The 15,290-nt window shown below is 47.5% G+C and overlaps 1 long non-coding RNA gene across 2 annotated transcripts; it reads right to left on the minus strand.

Moving 5' to 3' along the window:
• Positions 1–362: 362 nt before the first annotated feature.
• Positions 363–13,586, minus strand: LOC139014423 (uncharacterized). Of its 2 annotated transcripts, none has more exons than XR_011472225.1 (3): positions 13,500–13,586; positions 8,863–8,976; positions 363–692 (listed from the first exon to the last, which is right to left on the minus strand). It is a non-coding gene; the product is annotated as an uncharacterized lncRNA (long non-coding RNA). The 2 variants fall into 2 exon arrangements; XR_011472224.1 differs by lacking the exon at positions 13,500–13,586 and adding an exon at positions 11,830–11,921.
• Between the last annotated feature and the right edge of the window lie 1,704 nt (positions 13,587–15,290).

Consider the following 15,290-nt stretch of genomic DNA (forward strand, 5'->3'; position numbering starts at 1 on the left):
TGGCTTCCCAGTGCCTTCTTGAAAGGGGCCACACGCCCACACCAAGCATTTAAAGCCACTGTGATCTAGGCTCTAGAGCAGCCGTGGGCAAACTACGGCCCACGGGCCAGATGCGGCCCGTTTGAAATGAATAAAACTAAAAAAAAAAAAAAGACCGTACCCTTTTATGTAATGATGTTTACTTTGAATTGATATTAGTTCACACAAACACGCTTTCCATGCTTTTGTTCCGGCCCTCCGGTCCAGTTTAAGAACCCATTGTGGCCCTCGAGTCAAAAAGTTTGCCCACCCCTGGGATAGAGCCACGAAGGTGGTGATTGGGGAATGAGCTGAGGGTTCCTACACCAGCTTTGCGATCTGAGCTCTGTGACCTTGAACATGTCTCTTCATCGGCCTCTCTGTTTCTGTACTAGTTATATGTTGCTGCATTTAAAACTCACCCCAAAAGTTAGAGGCTCAAAACAACATGTATTTATTCTCACGTTTTCTGCGGGTAAGGAATCCAGGCAGGGCTTCGCTGGGTCCTCTGCTTGGGCTCTGTCACAGGCTGCAGTCAAGGTGTCAGCGAGGGCTGCAGTCTTATTTGAAGGTTCATCTGGGGAAGGAGCCACGGGGAGCTCATTCCTGTGGTGTTGGCAGCATTCAGTCCCTTGGGGGCTGTCTTCTTACAGGAGGTGACAGTTAAGCTCAACCTGGAAGGATGAATGAAATTGAGAGAGGAGTGTCCAGGAGGAAGGAATGACATGGTCAAAGGCCAAAAACAAGCAAGTGGGGCTGTGTGCATGTTCCACCGGCAGCCAGGTGCAAAAGATAAGAGGGGCTTCAAGGTAGGGAGGTAGGTTAGAATCACATGGTGGAGAACCTCAAATGCTAAAATGAGTTTGGACTTTTTTCAAAGGGTAATACAGAGTGACAGAAACCGAGTTGCAATTTGGGGAGAAGGATCTGACTGCAACGTGAGGAATGCATTTGGTTTGGGGTGAGAGGCAGAGCCAAGGAAGCAATTGCAATAATCCAGCAACCAGTTCAAGGGGGCCTGAACATTTGGCGAGCTACAGTAACAGAGAGATGAACCCCAAAATCCTGGGGAAATCTTTTAAACCCATACAGTGTGCCAAAAGTCAGCCATCGATGCATGAGGAGGACTTCCTCTTTTTCTGGAGGAGACGTCGCCTCCCAGCCTTGACTCTGTGGGGAAAGAGCTTTCTAACATTAAGGTGTTCTGAAATCCAATTTTCCAGCTGCCCCAAACATTGGAGAAACAGCTAGCCCACAGCTGGATGACCACACCTGCACAAGTGTGCAAAAGACAGCTCTGGCCTCCACAGTTCGGACGTGAACTCTTCCAGCAAACCTTTCTCAGGACTCAGTTGGGCAAAGGGAAGATTGTTTCCCATATAGTAACAAACATGTTTCTGCCTGGACCATAAAGGTAAGCCATATTTTCTCCAATAGTCAAAGGGCCCTGGCCCTAAGCCACCAGCTGCCCATTTTGGCAGAGTTCAGTAATTTCCCAAGGGACCCATCTACATTCCTTTTATAACATATAAAATTTACATCAACTATTGAAGTGTACAGTTCAGTAGTGTTAAGCACATTCACATTTTTATGCAACCAATCTCCAAAATTCTTTTCACCTTGCAACTCTACAACTCTATACCCATTAAACAGTGACTCCGCATTCCCCATGCCTCTGAGCCCCTGGCAACCACCTTTCTACTTCCTGTCTCTATGAATGGGTTGGACCCTCATATAAGGGAATTGTACACTACTCATCTTTTTCTGACTGAATTATTTCACTTAGCATAATGTCTTTTTTATATATTTTTTATTGATTTCAGAGAGGGGAGAGAGATAGAAACGTCAATGGTGAGAGCAAATCATTGATCAGCTGCCTCCTGCACAACCCCTACTGGGGATCAAGCCCGAAACCAGGCATGTGCCCTTGACCGGGATTGAACATGGGACCCTTCAGTAAACAGGCCGACACTCTATCCACTGAGCCAAACAGGCTAGAACTAGCATAATGTCTTCAAGGTTCATCCACATTGTAGCATGTGTCAGAATTTCCTTCTTTTTAAAGGCTGAATAATATTCCATAGCACATACATTCCATGCACATAATCGAGGGACCCAAGGGTTGCTTCCACCTTTTGGAATTACATTGTGAATTACATTGCTATGAACATAGGAGTACAAATATCTGTTCAACCTTGCTTTCAATTCTTTGGGGTATAGATCCAGATGTGCAATTGCTGGATCACATGATAATTTCTATGTTTAATTCCTTTGAGGATTCATCGTTCTGATTTCCACAGCAGCTGTACCATTTTACATCCCCACCAACCATGCACAGGGTTCCAATTTCTCCACATCCTCAACCACAATTGATATTTTCTGGTTTTTGACAGGAACCTTCTGCTGGTTCTGAGGTAGTATTTCATTGTGGTTTTCATTTGCATTTCCCTAATGATTACTGATATGAGCATGTACTTGTTGGCCATTTGTATACATCTTCTTTGGAGACAGTCCTTTGCCCATTTTAAATTAGGTTATTTGGAATTTGTTGTTTAGTTGTAGTAGTTCTTTGTATATTCTAGCTATTAACTCCTCATCAGGTATATAATTTGCAAATACTTTCTCCCATTCCACAGGTTGCCTGACCCCACCACATTCTTAAGGGCTACCATCCCCGGGTTGTTTGTATCGACTCTTAAATCGTACCAGTCTCCAAAGCTGCTCTTTTCTGAGGCTCAGCTCCTATCATCTCTCCCCTCTCCTCTCAGGACAACTGACAAGAGCATCTATTCCCCTCAGATCTTACTCCAACCCATCATGGCTTCGACTGATGATCACAAAATAACCCAAAGTCAAGTTACTTCCCAAAGGCTGTCACTTAGGTTCAGGTTTATTCAAAGGAAACTTATTAAAATATACTCTTGAAATGTTATTGTGCGTTGGGGAAGGGGTAGGGGGGAGGTGACCTTTTTGTCAACCATTTGAAAAATATTGGAATCTTGTGCTAAGTTCGAGAAAACAGTGTATAACTTTGACATAAACAAATTGGTTCAGTAACACTGATTTTTCAGAAGGTCCATGTCCTGCAAAAGTTAAGTCAATCTGGATGCTGAACGAAGAGTAAATCACTGTTGAAAGGTATTATTGGATTCTTACGTTCATGGTAAAATATCTCAGGGATTACGAAGGAGAAATGTTTCATAAACTTAATAAGGAGGGGGCAAATATTGTTAACCAGAAAGCCACGCTATATTTCATAGTGGTTTTCCTCTAAGTAAGATGAACTGCTGAGGAATAATTAGGTGTAATAATCATATTATTTATGTCTAATTTCTGTGTCAGGACCCACTGCAGCATTTATGAATCTCAGGCACTTTTTAAACTTCTAAAAATTTTTCATTAGGTGTGATTATTCACTAAGTATAGTATAGGTACCAACTGTGGTATGTAAGATGATCTTAGGTAGCACATATAAATATTTTGCTTTAATAACATTAGGGAGTTTATTGTTACATTTATATTTTGGCTATTTTTTGTTTATGTCAAGGGACATTGGTTTTCCATTTACCATAGTGATACAAAGTTTTATTTTACAGTAAATCTACTTAACAAAAAAGAGTACTATGTCATAGTACAATGATATGGTAAATGGATATGGCAAATATAAGGACAGAGGCAGAAAACTGGTTTGTAAAATACCACTCTTAAATAACAGGGGATTTTGATGGGCTCTAACAGACAACATCTTGGCTACTGTTTCCCTCTAATTGTGTTCTTTATTTTTTAAATTAAATTAATTTTGGTACCATTGGTTGATAACATTATATTATTTTAAAATAATTTCCTATCATTCCCAGTATCTTAGCATGGCAGGCTCAGATATTTGTTGGGTAATTGAGTGAACAATCAATCAATAGAAGAAACTTACCATACAACACACAATATCATCCCTCATTAATTTAGTTTATAGGGACAGTAACAAAAACATCTCCAATACATTGAATATTTAGTATATGCCAGGAACTGAATCAGATGTTTTACATATATCATCTCATTAAATCTCCACAACAACTTTATGTGGAATTATCCCCCTCTCCCGCCCCGCCCCTTCTTACAGAAAAGTAAGACAGAGGTTAAGTTGCTTGCCCAAGTGTATCAAGTATGGTCTAAACTCTAAGGGCATTTGTGGATTACTTAATAAGGGGCCTGAAGTGGATGATTTCAGAGTTGATTCAGTGGCTCAAAAAGGTCCAGCAGCTCTGAAAAATCTCCTAACTTACCTCAGGGTCACAAGGTAGCTGCCACAACCCCACACATCACATCTTCTTTTTCTTTTTCTTTTTTTTAATCCTTGCCTGAGGATATTTTCCCATTGATTTTTAGGGAGAGCAGAAGAGAGTAAGACAGAGAGAGATATAGATGTGAGAGAAACACATCGATTGGTTGCCTCCTACACGAGCCCTGACCAGGCCCGGGCCAGGGAGGAGCCTACCACCAAGGTACGTGCCCTTGACCAGAATCAAACCCGGGACCCTTTGGTCTGTAGGCCGACGCTCTATCCACTGAGCTAAACTGGCTAGGCCACACATCACATCCTCATATGGATGCTCCAGGCAGGGAGGCTATGGGGGCTGACACCAGCCAGCTCTCCTCTCCAAAACACCTCATTTCCAGATTAATCTCTTTCCCAGAGTCCCCAACACATTGCCCCTTACATCTAATTGGCAGAACTGTGTCACATGGCAACCCCTAGCTGCAAGAGAAGCTGGGAAAGCCAGTGTCTAGCACTGTGGTGTGGGCATGGTTGGCTTAGCCCAGTCACAGTTCATCTCTGTGGCTGGTGAAAGACTAAGCTCTTCCAAGGGTGGGGTATCTTAGAAGACAACAAGACTGGAGAGGGAAGTTAAAATCAGAAGGCATGAAGAGAAAGGAAAAGAGGTCCCCAGACTGTAAAGCAGTCAGGGGTCAGATGGCTGGGAAAATAGAGGCTTGAGAATCTCTAAAGGCAGGTGTCTCAATCTCAGCACTACTGACATCTGGGGCAGGAGAATTCTGTGGTTTGTGCGGTTGCCCTGTGCATTGTAGGATGTTTTGCAGCATGCATGGTACTGACCCTGATTGAGGACACACACCCTCAATGATGATACCTGTGCCCCAAACCTGAAACAGAATCAAGTGCATTCCTGCTGCCTTGGCACTGCCAGGACCTTGGCACACTCCTGGCTGTTGGGGGGTGAGGGGGGTGGGGAATAGAAAGCCTCCTTAAGGACTGAGATTGAATTTACCACCAGCCTGAAGTGATAGAAAGTAAAGAAATGTGTTACTTCTCTTTTCTGGCATGCCCAACTTTTATGGACTAAGATTAACACTTTCTATGATGTGAGAAGAATGCTGAATTCACTGGGCCAGGCAAAGGCAGCACAATATCCTACTCTAATGACAACGTTCCCAGCCAGGCTGTGTTCATCCTCTGACCTCCCATCACAGGTCTCCCGTTTGTAAGGTCAGTCACATCGTGCGTGGCTGCTCTGCCTGCCTGTGAGGTTGGCCGAAGCGGCTCTGCTCGCTCAGATGACGGGACCCAGGTTATGAAGCCGGTGCAAGCAGCACGGCTGGGCACGGGCCTGTGTGAGGACGGGCCGGGCTGGGAACATTACGTGCAGTGCTGTACTCATAACAATGCCATTCATTAATGCTGTATGTGTGTGGGGGGATAAGAAGGGTGTTCTTCCTTTTTGTCACCATTTGAAACGTGTTGGAATCTTGCGCTGAATTTCGCAGGAAACTGCAGCATTGAGAGTTTTCCAGAACAAGGAAGAGAAAACAGTTTATAACTTTGACTATAAAGAGGCTGGTTCAGTAACACTGATTTTTCAGAAGGTCCATAACCTGCAAAAGTTAAGTAAATGTGAATGCTGAGTGCAGAGTACATTACTGTTGAAAGGCATTATTATTACTATAATTAATAATTAATACAATTATTATTATAAATCCTCATGTTGTCATGTTGGAGGGAGAAACAAGAGGATGCTGCCATGGGGGTTTCCTGCACTCACCTGATTCCCTCTCCTCAAAGCCCCTCTGGAATGTGGGCTTCACGGGGCACAATCAGGTTCCTCTCGTCCAGTTTTATATTCCCGTGTCCGCACATAGTAGATGCGGTATGTGACTTTATTGGGTGATGGAATCTTTACAGATGTAACCACGTTAAGAAAGGATCCTGCTAGACGAGAATGGGCTATAAATCTAGTGTCTTTGTTAGAGAAAGAAAGAAGGGTTTGGACACAGAGATGTGAGAGGACATAGGAGGGAAGAAAGCCATGTGAAGATGGAAGCACAGGTATATACATATACGTATACGTATACATATACACATACACATACATATACACATGCACATGCACACATATACACATACACAAAACATACATATACATATGCACATGCATTTACATTTACACATACATATAAATACATATACATATGCACATACATACGCACATACATGCATACACACATACATGCATACATACGCACAAATATACATATACATATACATATACATATATGTATGTGAATGGCTAACAACAACAAAAATAATGACAATAATTTACCCTCCAGGGCAATACCAGGGGAAAGATTTTCCATAACCTGCAAGTCTTCAGCCTGTACCCTAAAACAGTAGTTCTCAACCAGGCACAATTTTGCTACCCAGGGGGTTTTCATCATCATTTTTTACTGAAGTCATTTTTGTTTATTACAACTTGCGGGGAAGTGCTACTGGCCATCCTGGGGCTGCTGGTAAACACCCTACAATGCACAGGACGACCCCCCAAACAACGAATCCTCCTGACACAAATGTCAATAGTGGCCAGGAACCCTGCCTAGAAACACACTGGGAGGAACATCTCCTATCGCAGCACAAGTCCCTCGTTTTACTATCGGGCAAACTGTGGCCCGGAAAAAGAAGCCGCTTGTCCAAGGACATGCAATCAGAGAGCAGCAGAGTCGAGATGAATGCCCTGTCTCTTGACCCAGGATAGAGTTCGGGCCGCTGCCCACAGGTCCCTGTGGCTGGGAGTGAGAATGAAACAGAAAAAGAGGGCCTCTTTCCCACCCCCCAATAACAAACATGATTCTTGACTCATTATCAAAGCTGGAGACTGACAGCAGGCAGCAGGGCTGGCGGAGAACGCCTCTAACCCTGCACTGGGTACAATGTGCTGTTCTCAGCGCTCAAGGCCAAATCACAGCAATTAGTGGTGTGGTGCCCACCAGCCGACTTCACGCTGGGCTAGTGCCCAGATTGCTAAAGAGACGCCCCTCTGCCGCTAAATGCCTTGGCAACCACAGGCAATGTTCTCCGCTCCCTGGTGCAGGGACCACGGTGCTCCAGCCGTGGGGTGTTTCCTACCCACTACAGAATGGCAGATAAGTCCCCAAAGAAAAGAGAGGCTAAAGTTTTCCCCACGCTCCCTACAGCTTTGCAGGAAGCACAGAGCCCTGCCTCCTCCCTCACCCCAGAGGTGCTTGCTCTGGCTGGAGAAAGGGAAGAAGGAGAGAGAACAGATCCCTGCCTGCGGCATTTATTGAGCTGAAATCAAGATTTTATCCCTAGGCCCCCAGCACAAACTGATGAGTAACAGAACTGTGACCCACCCCTGGGCTCCTCAGAATTCTGTGGGTTTTTCCATCAGAAACCAATTTAAGGAGATTGATTGGGCTGAAAACAGCAGTCATTCCCAGGTCCTCAGGGTGACCACATTTACAACTAGACTTGGAATTTCTGGCTCAACAATGAAGACGCACTGGCAGCTGAGAGTAAAGCAACCGATTTGTCCAAGACTCAGCTGTTTGCAAAGCACTTTCACATCCTAAACCTCACTGGCTCTCCATAACCCTGAGAGAGGGCTGCAGAGCAGCGTCAGTCCCTGGGCTCCCAGGGCACAGTGATTTATCCGAAGTCACGCACCTACAAAGTGGGAGAGCTGACGTTCAAATTCAGGCCTTGTGTTCTCCCTCCGCCTTCTCTTCACCACATACGTACTCGTGGAATTGTACTGGCCTGATCAGAGGCCAGTCCACTGGCTCACCCCTTGCCCACTGAGATGGCCCCACAATGCTTTGGTAAAAACCCAGGGCTCCAAACAAGAGTTTGCAGGCGGCCTCCACATCAGATAACTTTCTCCACCCTTCTCTGTGGCTGGGAGGCTGGCATGTACCCGTCCCCTTCTAATTGGGCCTGGCCAATGGGGAGCCTCAGCAAGATCAGAGGGAGGGAGAAGCCTGGGGTTGCGTCAGGCTACTTGGTCTCTCAACCGAAGGTCATTGGTCCTCTCAGGACAGCTCTCTAGCTCCAGTCTCTCCCTCTGGCTTCCAAGCCTGCTGCTTCCTCCCATCCCTGCTGCTCTAAGACTAATAACAGCTCATCAACATATACCAAGTGTCAAATGATGACAAAAAAGTCGTTTTGAAAGAACATGGGCTTTGGAGTCAGGCAGACTAACCCCTTGACTTTTCAATCCTGTGAACCGAGTGGACTCTCCTTGTGTCTAGGCCAGTTGGAGACGATTCCTGACTGCTCCAGCTTCTCCTCGTCTCCACGTGCCCAGCGCCTTGCACGGGCGTGGCACAGGCCCACAGCTCAGCACACGGTGCCAAGTGAACCCTTGAAAGTGGGGCTAGATGTCTAGTCCTCGGAGCATTTTTAGGACTGGACTTTGTTTCCACCAATAAAACCCTTATCTAAAGCAAACAAAAGTGATTCTGCAGACATTTAAGTGTCCATTGCTTCCTGAAAACGGTTTCCTTGTTTAAGGATCATTTGAAGTCCCCCAAACCCACCTGGCGAGGTTCCTTCCTTCATTCCACAGAGCGCCCTGCAGACCCTCTTCGCCAGGTGCTTGAAAGAGAGCAGGGAGTGGACACCGGGCGTCCTGCCCCTGTGGGGCTTGCATTCTGGAGGGAGAGACAATAAAATGTAAATTAAACTCATCGGAGATCATTTCAGATACTGATCAGAGCCCTGAGAACAAGCACATGGAGGATGTGAGAGAATGTGGTGGGGAGGGGCGATGCTTTAGACAGGCGTGAGGGGGCCTCTCTGCGGAGAGAACATCTGAGCCAAGATGAAGGGAGGAGGGGCCCCATGCAGAGCTGGCTGAAGAGCATTGGTGCGTAGGGCAGAGTCCCTCAAGGCTTGGCCCTCTGGGACCCTAACGAGGCAGGCTGGTGTAGTACAACAGGGCTGGGGCCCAGCCTGCCAGTCTTCCCCTGCCACTCACTTGCTGTGCAATCCCCACAAGTCTCTTACCCTCTCTGGGCTTTTGTTTCATTATCTGAGAGAAGGTTTGACAACACAATCTTTCTAAGCCGGTCCAACTATGACGATCCTGGGGGAGGTTCGGTGGGGAGGGAGGGGAGGGCATTGGACAGGACACTTGCAAAGCTCAGGCTGTGCTCCTTCAAGGTTTTACGTCCAAAAGCGCAAAAGACCAGCAGGCAGAGTCCGCCACAGCAGGGCCCTCTGGGCAAAAAGGATGAGGACGGGAGCTCTGAGGCTCTGACAGCTTCATCGCTGCAAAAATGAAGACGTCGTTTCTCCCATGCCTGTCTGCAGGAATAAAACCAGGTGGCAAAAGCCCAGACTGCTCCGCTGAGCTGTCGGCAGCCCTCCGACTGGCTGCAGCCTTGGAAATAAATGGTCCCGTCAGCTGCTGAGGGGGGTGAGCTCAGGATTTCAGATGAAAATGAAATAAGAGGGAACACAGCCCAGAAGCGATGCAAAGTAACAACAGGATACTAAAATCTTCCACTGCAGCAAGAGTGCTGCACGGGGTGCTGACCTCAGACTCAGGACACGGCAATGAGCTCATACCCAGGGGCTGGCTGGTGGGCCCTGCGCTTCTGGGGCCCGTGGGCTGTCTGAGGGGACCTAGTCCAGGGTGGCAGGGCCACTGTTTTCTTGCCCACTCCCATACTGTCCACTCCTCTTGCCCCAGATCAAACAGCCCACAGTAACAGACCTGCAGACGGGGTGCCTTCCACCTTGTGCCAAAGGCAGAGAGCCTCAAACCTTGCACTCCCAGCAGGAGGGAGACAGGTTACAATCCCAGGAAATGAGACGATGCAGGGAAGACAACCATTTAAAAAGCCATCATCTCCCGGTAGCTGCAATCCTGCTAAAATTGAGGTTCAGGGCCATTCAGCCTGCGTTGCAATCACAGCTTCTTGCAATCCTGAGCAAATTACTTACCTGTGTCTCGGCTCTAAAAATAGGGGAAATCATAGTACTGACCACATCGGGTTGTTATGAATTAAATGCAAAACTCTGAGAACAGATCTGGCACATAGTAAGTGCTCTCAATAAGTTAGCTTCTTTTAATTTTTATAAATGTATTCTTTTATATTCACATTAATTATATCTCTGTATATACAAGTAAAGCAACTAGTACTAACCAAGCTCAAACACCCATCTGAGTTCATTGATACCAAGAGGCTACAAAATAGATGCTTAGCAAGCACCCTCCTGACTCTCCCCTCCCACATCTACCCAACAATCTTCAGCAATAATGCCCAGCCTTCCTCTGAGCCTTGCTGGTGCATAGCAGCTCTAAGGAGCTGTCTTTCCTCCTAAAGAAAAAAGTTGAAAGCCAGGGTGAAAATATCAAGTGCTGCCTTAGCCGATTTGGCTCAGTGGATAGAGCATTGACCCTCAGACTAAAGGCTAGCAGGTTTCATTCTGGTCAAGGGCACATACCTCAGTTGCAGCTCAATCCCCGATTGCGAGAGGCAACCAATCGATGTGTCTCATCTCTCTCTCTCTCTCTCCCTCTCTCTCTCTCTCTCTCTCTCCCTTCCTGCCTCACACCCCACTGTCTCTGAAAATCAATGGGGAAAAAACATCCTCAGGTGAGGATTAACAACAACAAAATCTCAAATGTTTATAGGAGCCAGGCAGGTAAAGTAGATGAGTAAAGGAAGCACAGTGTTAGATATTAAGGGGCAGTGGAGACTGTGGCAAACTGGAGAACCTATACCCCATCTCATGGAGAAAGTCGTTGCCAGCCTCAGACAATTTTACCAGTACATTCAGGGTCAGCACATCTTCTAAGTTTTCAAGGGAAGCCAGAAATGAAGATTTTTTTTTTTATGAGGTCTCCTAATTTTCAAATACTGGCACATAATTCATTATTTTTAAAGCATGGCCGATGGAGCAAGATGTACCTGTTTGTACCCTCTAAGTTGGGGGGCAGAGCCTTCCCTGCTGTTACCGACTGCCAGGCAAGTGTCCCTTCCCTGCAAGAACCAGGACATTCTGGCCAGGCTGAAGCAACAAGGAACTCTAGACAGAGCTTAATTAAGCTCTAGACTGAACACCTATTAATTGGTAAAGGCTTAGAGAGAAAAGCGAAGGCGCGAGTCCCCTGAGGGCTGGAGCAGTGGAGGAAAGCTGGATGAAGGAGGTGGGCTATGAGGTGTCGGGACCAGGAGAAACATAACACAGAGCTGTGGCACTCGCTTGTCAGGAAGGTGCCCTGGGCTGATGGCACTTGCAGATCACAGGACTGCAGGTCCTCCCAGGGGAAAGGGCCGTGCACCATTCTCTCCACATGGCCCTGACTTGGCTGGAAGTCCTCACCCCATGCAGAACACCTTGCAGCATGTGGATCTGTGGGCTGACATGTGTCTTTTGGGTCCCGAGTGCTTGCTCAGTCCTTAATGAACATGTGTGCCATGATCCAATGGATGGAACCGAAGAACAAAAAGCAAGACATCAAAGAATAGAGCGAACCACCTCCCCACACTCACCTCCAAAACTGAAAATTTCCCCCAAACGGGGGAAATGAGCAAGGGCTGCAATCCCATGGCATGCTGCAGCCCTGAAGATTGGTGTTTGCACAGAGGAGCCCCTCGCGTGAGGTGCTGGGAAAAGGACAGTGACAACGCATCATTACCAGTGTCAGCGAGGTCTGAAACAGCCCCAACGTGTCCAGGAGACAAAGCACAACCTATCAGAGCTTTAGTAGGTATCTTGGATCATTCTAGAACTAAAGTACAACCCCTCCCCTGGTCAGTGGTGCAGCTGAGAGGCTCAAGGCACCAAGGGGACTTGTGTCCGTCACACAGCTAGTCTAATGGCACAGGCTGGCCCAGAACCCAGGTCTCCTGACTCCCCATCCAGAGCTCCCTGGGGGCTAGGAGCAAAGCGGGGCTGGAGTGAGGCAGGTGGGGCCCTCCACTGGGTGCAAAATGTAAGGGGGCACCAAAATGTCAGTAATCACAATAAATAACGTTTGAGATCTTGCTCCCTGGCATCTGTCATCCGTCTGGCTCAAATAAACTCTTACCAAAAAAAATTTAAATAAATAAATAACATTTTGATAGAATATTTTTAATCAAAATTAGTACAAAACAAATCTATTATGAGCAAAATATCAACTTTTAAAAGAAAGCTTCAAGGAAAGTTGTGCCCTTGCATGCCCCAGCCTCACCCCCTGCACCCTGATCCCGGCCAGGACAGGTCTCATTCAGATCCCAATCACAGTGCCTGAGACCTGAAGGAACAGCTGTGTGGAAATCCGTGGGAAGGCCACTCCAGACAGAAGGACGGAGCTTTCATGGGGTGTCCGAGGCACAGAGAGGAGGCCGAGTGCCTGGAGCAGTGACTACAGGCAAAATCGTCCCAGCCCCACCCCAAAGCAACAAACTGCAAACCACCCCCCCACACACACACACTCACACACAAACACCCAGTTAGGTTCCCCCCTCCCCAGAGAGCTCAGGGAGAAAAACACCACCCCCACCACCTCCCCACACTCACCTCCTAATAACCAGTTACCTTGCAAATCTAAGCCTTTCGGTCTCAAGGGAGAAGACGGATTAAAAAAAAAGTTTGGAGAGCTCTGCATAACCCTTCAGGCCATAGAAAAACAACCCAGAACTTTATGACTAACTGACAGTTGGTTATGAATGGGAAGGAAGGCATATCCTTAAACCGCTGACAGCAACTCCCTTTTAAGGTGTTTCCCCGGGGCCAGAGGCGCCAGGCGCTCGTCCTGCCACCCATACTGATAGCGGCTTGTTTTTCAGTGCCATGCTTGGGCTTTTAGGTCACACAGACCTGGATTCAGATACGGCTTTGCCATTTACTATCTGACCCCAGACAATTTACCAGCGCGAGACACCAGCAATTCACAATTCCCTGGGCCCGTGGTAACCTAAAGGACATAATGTGGGCTGAGAGGCAAACCACAGGCAAGAGGTGGGGAGGCCATGACCCGGCACCAGCACACCATCCCGTGAGGGATGTCAGCCAGGTCTCCCAATGTATCAAAAGGGAAAAAAAAAGAACTTAAGTGAAATCTCCCAATTTTTAAAGGTTGGCAACTAATTCAAAATTGCTTTAAAAAATTTAACCCAGCAGGGCCCAATATAACAGGTCAGTGAGTCAGAGCCCCACCTATTGGCCCCGTGTGTACCTCTGACATTCAGCAACCCCCCGACACCTTGAAGGTGCTCAGCAAGCAAGGAGCATCCCATCTTTTCAGAAAACTTTCACAGGCAGCACCAACATCCATTTCCACACAACAGCTTGGGAAGGAATGCTTCTCAGGCGGAAAATGAAGATATGAAGAGCTGAAAATCTGGAAGGCTCTAAAGGGAGGGGGGACTGAAAAGAGGGAATTCCTTAAAAGGATTTAAAAGAATTTTATTGGACATAGTTTAACACAAGTCAAGGATAAGATCAGGCAGTAATTTAACTCCTGGGCACAGCAAGTGAGTCTGTGTATGTGAGGTGGATGGGGGCGGTGGGGGGAGGCAGGAAAGGAGGGAGGGGTTACCCTTCTTGATGGTTTCCACCCAGTGTCTCAGGGTCTTCTGTTCATGGGTCACCCCAACATTTGTCTCAGGTGCACAGCATTCTGATAGGCCCAGCCATTGGGAGCAGCTCCTCACAGAGGTGCTCACAGGTCCAGCTGCCCCTACACAACAGGCAGTAAGGCTTCAATCCCCAATGGATCTGGTAGCTCAGTTGGGCTTGGAAGTAAGACCCAGCCGGGCTAAGCTTCAAACCTTCAGCATCAGTGGTTCTCAAACTCTGATCCCCAGACCAGCAGCATCAGCATCACCAAGGAACTCGTTAGAAGGGTCCCTCTAACCAGAAACTCGGGGGCGCTGGGGTCAACCATGTGGGTTTTAACAAGCCCTCTTTAGGGTTCAGGTACACATCCTCGAGGTCCCTCTGAGATAGTGAAATCTACCCCATAGGACGGTCCTGAGTGTTCCACCAACAATTATTTCCGAGGCCTGGTGTGTCTGCGCCAGGCGGTACGGAAGATGCTGGGAGGGCAGCACACAGCCTGATGGAGCTTGGTGTCTCGAGGGAAGACCAACAATGAGAAGGGAAAACGTATATAAAAACCCCAATTTTCAGATGGCAGAGGCAGGCCGAGGCCTGACCCTTCACACAGAGCTGTTTCTCAAAGTGTACTCCAGGAACCACCTCTCCTGCACACCCGCCCCAGTCCCCTCTCCGATGTCCCTGTTCCTCAGATAATCCTCCCTCTCTCCTGCTCCAGGACCATTGCCTTTGCTGCTCCATCCACCTGGAAAGCTCTTCACAGATCACCCAATGGGCTCCTTCACCTCCTCATGGGTCCATCTAAGTCAGGGGTCCTCAAACTGTTTAAACAGGGGGCCAGTTCACTGTCCCTCAGACCATTGGAGGGCCGGACTATAGTTTAAAAAAAAACTATGAACAAATTCCTATGCACACAGCGGCGGCAAAAACACCCAGCAGGCCGGATAAATGTTTTCGGCGGGCCGCATGTGGCCCGCGGGCCGTAGTTTGAGGACCCCTGATCTAAGTGGTCTCTCTCACCAGGCCAGCATGACTTAGTGGTTGAGCGTTGACCTATGAACCAGGAAGTCACAGTTCAATTCCCAGTCAGGGCACATGCTCCCAGTTTCGAGTTACCGGCTCAATACCCAGTGGGGGGTGTGCAGGAGGCAGTGGATCAATGTTTCTCTCTAGTCATTGATGTTTCTATCTCTCTCCCTCTCCCTTCCTCTCTGAAATCAATATATATTTAAAATAAATAAAAAATAAAATAAAGTGATCTCTCTCCCCTCACTCTGTACCCCACCCTGCTGTGCATGTCAGCAGTGTTCCTGGCTTTGTTCCCCGCCCCCCGCCCCCCCCCCCCACAAGAGGAGGTGAGTTCTTGGGGGCAGGTGTGGTTGCCTCCAGGGCACCTGAGCCAAGGTTT

The sequence above is a fragment of the Myotis yumanensis genome, unplaced genomic scaffold, assembly GCF_028538775.1.
Source record: "Myotis yumanensis isolate MYYU_CA2020_CCGP unplaced genomic scaffold, mMyoYum1.0.hap1 SCAF_7, whole genome shotgun sequence".
In the NCBI taxonomy this organism is placed as follows: domain Eukaryota; kingdom Metazoa; phylum Chordata; class Mammalia; order Chiroptera; family Vespertilionidae; genus Myotis; species Myotis yumanensis.